This window comes from Kryptolebias marmoratus, linkage group LG5 (assembly GCF_001649575.2).
Source record: "Kryptolebias marmoratus isolate JLee-2015 linkage group LG5, ASM164957v2, whole genome shotgun sequence".
In the NCBI taxonomy this organism is placed as follows: domain Eukaryota; kingdom Metazoa; phylum Chordata; class Actinopteri; order Cyprinodontiformes; family Rivulidae; genus Kryptolebias; species Kryptolebias marmoratus.
In genome coordinates this window covers 20,875,775-20,881,774 of record NC_051434.1, presented here as the reverse complement: position 1 = coordinate 20,881,774, position 6,000 = coordinate 20,875,775, and the positions used below count along the sequence as shown (strand labels likewise).

Here is a 6,000-nt window from a genome sequence, read left to right as displayed (position 1 = left end):
TTCTCCGTTCATACATCGCCCCTCCTGAACTCGTCCTCAGAGTCATGGCTGTCATTAAACTTATTGTTCCAGTTACTTATCACCTTTTAACAACAAACTGGATCTCGGCCTCAGGGAGCTGCTGTATTAAACTCAGGTTTTTCTGTGCGCATTTGCCCCTCTATCATTATGCTGATGTTGCTGTAAGGAGCAGGGATAGATCGACTCTGAATGGGAATGTTTTACTGAGGCTAATGTATTGCTAAAGCTAAAACCCAATTAAAGCAGCATGAGGCTCAATCAGACCCTTCCTGTTGACTAAGAGGCCAGTGTATCGATTCTCTTCATGGTTATTTACTGTTTTATGGCAGAGTTAAAGTGCAGTGGCTGAAGGAGGAATTTTAAAACTCAGAGCGCGCTCAAATACAGGTCAGTACACCATAAATGGAAATAAATGTCACGGTAAACAGTATAAATTGTAGTGATCATGTCTGGGTTAAAACCTCTTGACCTCATCAAAATATATCCGCTTCTCAAAGTGAACAACATTTTTTTTAAATCTCAAGTTGTGTTCTTAGTTTTTGTTGAAAACCTCAAATAACTGCAGGACTTGTCTATCCTTGGTAAAGTTAAATATTTATCCTTTATTTCCCTTGTGATACTAAACTACTTGCCTTTCAGAAATGCTACTACAATCAGTACTCTCAACCACTTCTGGTAATGTTGTCTGTATTTTTATTGATACTTTGTTGGATTAGAGAATGAATATAGTTGAAGTTTAAACAATAGATTTGCCATTAAGTTTGTTTTTGTCACCTCCAACATTTAGTTGTAAAAGTGTTTGTCAAGTTTTCATTGAAGAAGGTCGCAGCACCTGTGAGTTTACTCCGGTTTCATCCCACAGACAGAAAACATGCATGGTTGGTTGTGTTGTCCCACTCTACATGTCCCTGTGATGGATGGAGACCTGTCCAGGATGTCCCCCACCTCTCACACATTGACTGCTGGAGATAGGCACCTATTCTCCCATGAGCCGGAAAGGAGAAGTAGGTAAAGGAGTAGTTAAAAGCTAAAAACAGTAGCTAAGAACTAAACTGAGAAAAGTAGTAGCTAAATCCTAAAATTAGCCTAAAAGTAGCACAACACCTAAAAGTGAATATTATCAAAACACTAACTAAAAGTGAAATCAGTTGTAGGTGATTACTTACTGAGAGTTTCATTAAAATCTGTACAGTAGCTCATATTTTACTAATAGACAGACAGAACACACAATCAAACACAGGCAAAACCATTATTGTCCACCTTTCATCATAATAAATATGCAGCTATACTGTGTTTTTTCTGTCAGATCCTATAAGTGAATATAAATTAGATATTTATTCACCCACTGAGGTTTAAAGCAGCCCATAGACTATTGAAGCTCAAGCTGGCTCTGACCTAATAAACACAAACAACCCCCACTTTATTTAGTCTGTTTTTGTTTACGTCTGCATACATGTCGATGGTAGGGGCACAAACAGACGGACTTTAATCTTGAATTTCACACAGCTGAGAACCAACTTCAAAGTAGAACGGCCCGAAGGATGGAAGAAAAGAGAAAAGAAGCCCAAAGACAGAAAGAAACAGTAGCATTTACATGAGGAGAGAGATGTATCCAAGGCAGCCGTGGAGAGGAACATACAATATTTAAAAGGTTGGAGGCTCGGGCTGCCTCTGCTACACAAACTTTTTTGATCTGCAACTATTATTTCAAGGGCGTATCAAGGTAAATAATATCAATGCAGCTGTGGGTTTAGAAGTGAGAAAAGCACGCCAACTGCCAGAACTTCTCCCTGCAGTTATATTTAGTTGAGACTTCGTTAAACAGTGTCGGAGCCCGGCAGTCGACAGGGTGGAAGGGCCTTTGTGATTCGCTTCCAAACGTGACACACTGTTATCAAAGTGTAATGCAGAAAATGTTACTGATCCTTTTTTTTTTCTCAGCAAGCAGAGGACTTTATTACCAGTGAACACATTTACAACTAAAATGTGGATTTATGCGCATATAATGCGTTTCCATCCCGACAGCACATATAACCAGTGGAATTGTTATACGTTTTATTTTTTATTACATTCATTGATTCTAAAATTCATGCCTTAATTTTCTTTGCTCCTTTTATTATTGCATGCCACTGTGAAACAGGGACAGTAATATAATTGCCAGTGCCTGTGTGTATGTTTGGGGTTGGGTTTTTTTGTCAGCAAAATATCTCAATAACCACTGGACAGAATTTAATGAAGTGGATGTTCATCTACAACTGACGTTTGGAGTCAGCTCAGTTCAAGATGGCCACCACAGCTAATCAATCTCAGCAAACAAAAAAGGTAGTACCATAGTCAATTTGACAAAAATTGAGCTAAAATTGGGTTTAGTAGTAGCCGAGTGTCATCCCAAACACATTCTAAGTACTAACAGGTAGCAGAAGATTTTTATTTAAAAGTTTGTCACACAACAAGGTGGGCGATGCACAGTCCTTTAAGTAAAGCTACTTTCACACAGCTTTTGTTCTGAGCTTTGAAAGAAAAACAGAAATACCAGTAAAATAAAGTGTTTAATAAAAGCACAGATAGCTGCGGTTTGTGCTCCTGCTATCGATTGGCTAAGTTGACAAGAAGTCCTGTACCGATCGATCCTTCTTAGCCACTTAGGAAGGCGACACGCGCTGACCCTCGGTCACATCAGAGTCAACTTTCAGAGGAGACATGGGAACACTGCCACATTGATTAGGGTCTTTTAATCCCAGGAAGATTAAGAGCCTTCAGGTTAATTACACAACAAACAGCAGGAAATGGCTGCTTTTCAATCCTCAACATGACTATGAAGAACAGCAGAGACACAGAAAATCTCACAGAATTAATATTCTTAACCAGAGTTAATCATATTAATTTATTGAGGAGAGGTAAAACTGAACCTAGAGTTGAATTATCTGAATATGATCTGTAATTGTTTTTAAGTTAAAAGACTTCTCCTAAGCTATACAAAGACAAAATACACAGATTTCTATTTTTGATGCCACCCAGTGGTAGTTAAAATATGACTCTGTACTGTCATTTAATAAATAAGTTGTTTTACAAATGTCTGGTTAGTCAAAGGTTATTCAACTCCCAGCTGACTGATACATTTAGCAGCATCAAGACCATTGAGCTACATTATAACTAGAGACGGGACCAGAAACTGGAAGCTGAAGCCAGAAAGAATGAGCAGCCTTTAGTGGCTGGCAGAAATAACATTTTCAAGTCCCAACCCTCCATGGAAATGAATAGGACATTTTTCTGACTAGAAGTTTAAATACATTTCAGTATATTTTTTTTGAGTCACATAGTTCTTACCTTGTTGCTGTATGTTCAAATGTGTCTGCTTTCTTATTATGGAGCTAGATATAAAAAGGTGATTAGCTTGGCATAAATGTAGAAAGCAGCTAGCCCAGCTGTTGAAAAACATAAACCAACATGTCTACTCTAAACTGACACAAATCTGGAAGTGTTTAAGCGAGTGGAACCAGAAAACCAGACTCGGAGGCAAGTGTCTTTATTTACAGATGCCATTTCTGAAAACTGGAACAGGGGAAATTCGGGAGGTCTGCAAGAGTGGGGAAAGACAAGGTGAGTAGCACAACAGCAGAGATGTACCAAGGAAAACGACTATAAGAGCGAGGAAATAGTAATGTCTGTCCTTACTGGTTTTAGAGAGACAAGGAGCACGGAGGAGGTACTGGGGGTGATCTGGTCTGTCCAAGAGGGGAAGAAGTCCAAGGCCCTGGATGAGGCAAGTGCTCCCAATGGTACTCTTGGGTCATCCGTGTGGAGGCGGCTGGCACCTGAGACAAAGACAAAGATACAAGGCAAGGCAGGTTAAACAACTCAGTGGCTTTAAGCTTGAACTGAGCGGCTGCAGACTCTAACCCAAAAGGCGTGATGCTCCAGTGAAGATCTGATTCAGGACTAGGCTTTAAATACCAGAGGAGCTCATCAGGGAGATCCGCCACAGCTGCAGCGGGTGAGTCTGAGGAACACCAATCAGGGCAGGAGCAGGAAAAGACAGATCGTCACATAAACCTTCTATTTCACCCACACCGAAACCAGCAAGGGTCCTGTAAAGTTTCCTGATAAATTGATAAGTTTCACATGTTTAAGAATCAGTCATATTTTTCAACAATAATGAATAAAACCTGTAAAATATTAGTGTATTAGAGAGAGACTCCTGCTCTTCCTGAGGTTGTTCCACTGTATCTTGCATAAATCCAAAGAATCCTTCACTCATGAATTTGCCATTAAGTTAAATGAATTCAGTCATGAATTGTGTGACCTGTGACCATTCGCAATATCACATTATGTAATGACTGTTCGAGGCTTTTTTAAAAAGGACTTCACAATTATGGTTTGGTTGCTAAATCCATGAAAAACTGCAAAAATACAAAAAGGTGATTTAAAAACAATTTATGTTAGAATGTCAGAGGTGAATGTCTACAAGGGGCTCTGCTTGATCTGACATCAGGATTTAAGATTTACTCACAAAGGCATTTGTGTAGTTAACAACATGTAGCAGAAAAAACAAAAAATAAAAATCTGTCAGCCTGACAGAGGGAGCAGGAGGAAAGTATACTGTTAGTGGGACATCTCAGATGGTGATAGATGATGATACATTATATGTATTGTTATATCAATCTATAGTCACAGTCATAATCAGGATGACAGTGACTATTCAATATTTCTAAAAAGTATTTTTGTGAAAAACTATTGTGAAATAGATGTGAAAATGTGAAATAAAATTCATGTTTATTATCACCTGCCCGTAAAGACAAAGCAACAATAGCTGTTTTGGCTTGTTCATGTGTCCATCTGTAGCATTAGCAAAATATATCATATAACAACAAGATGAATTTTAATGAAACTTTCTGCTGAAACTTGATAACTGAAATAACATCTACAACTGTTTACCTTGAGTCAACGCAATTCAAGATGGCTACCACAGCTAATCAACCTTAGCAAACACGAAAATGGCTATAACCATTATTTTGGATATACTGACCTAAAATTTGGTGTGGTACCTACTCACAGCATAACGTCTTTGCTTAAAACCTTGGCATTAACTGGTAAAACAAACAGTATATCTGTGGGTAAAATATCTCAGGAACCACTGGACAGAAATTTTTGAAACGTACATCTGACATAGTTCTACAACTGAAAAATAACGTTATACGTAATCTCATGCAACACTGCAATACCTTGTGTAGTCTTGCGAGATGAGGTAGTGCTTGGAATATGTGTTTTGAATGACACTTATTTATTCATTGTCCTTTCCCGCTTTTCTGAGCAGAGTTGTGGGGTATTTAAATTTAGAGGTATAGATACTTTTGTGTAGACTAACATGAATGAGCTATGGTGGCCATCTTGAATTGGGTTGACTCCAAAAGGTCATCAGTTGTTTCACTAAAATCTGTCCAGTGGTTCACAAGACTCAGTATTTTGCGAACCGATAAACAGGGTTGACTCCAACAGTTATTGCCAAAGTTTTAATTAAAGATGTAGCATAATGTGTTGCACTCAAAGAATGTGTTGGAGACCATGCTCAGCTACTACTACACCAAGTGTTAGCTCAATATCTGTAAAACTGGCTTAATTATAGTAATTTCTGTGTTTTCTAAGATCTATGGCAGCCATCTTGAACTGGGTTGAGTCCAAAAGTTAATAGTGTAAATTACAGATGAATACCTAATGATTACTTTCTGAAAGTCTTTTGAAATCTGTTCAGTGGTTTATAAGATGTTGCTAACAAACAGACAGAGTTGAGGTAACAGGTATTTAAACACAGATGTCACTCAGAGTATAAGTTTTGGATCCGTCTAACACACCACATCTGAGCTCAGTTTTTTTTAAGTTTTATTTAAATCCGTTCAGTGATTTGTGAGATATTTTGCTAATGGTACAGACAGAAACCCACACACACACACACAGATATGTCAAAAACATTATCCCTGTACC

The 6,000-nt window shown here is 38.3% G+C and overlaps 1 long non-coding RNA gene across 1 annotated transcript; it reads right to left on the bottom strand.

Moving 5' to 3' along the window:
- Positions 1 to 3,530: 3,530 nt before the first annotated feature.
- LOC112450960 lies at positions 3,531 to 3,952 on the bottom strand. Its single transcript, XR_003039688.1, has 3 exons — positions 3,922 to 3,952; positions 3,697 to 3,836; positions 3,531 to 3,598 (listed from the first exon to the last, which is right to left on the bottom strand). It is a non-coding gene; the product is annotated as an uncharacterized LOC112450960 (long non-coding RNA).
- Positions 3,953 to 6,000: the final 2,048 nt, after the last annotated feature.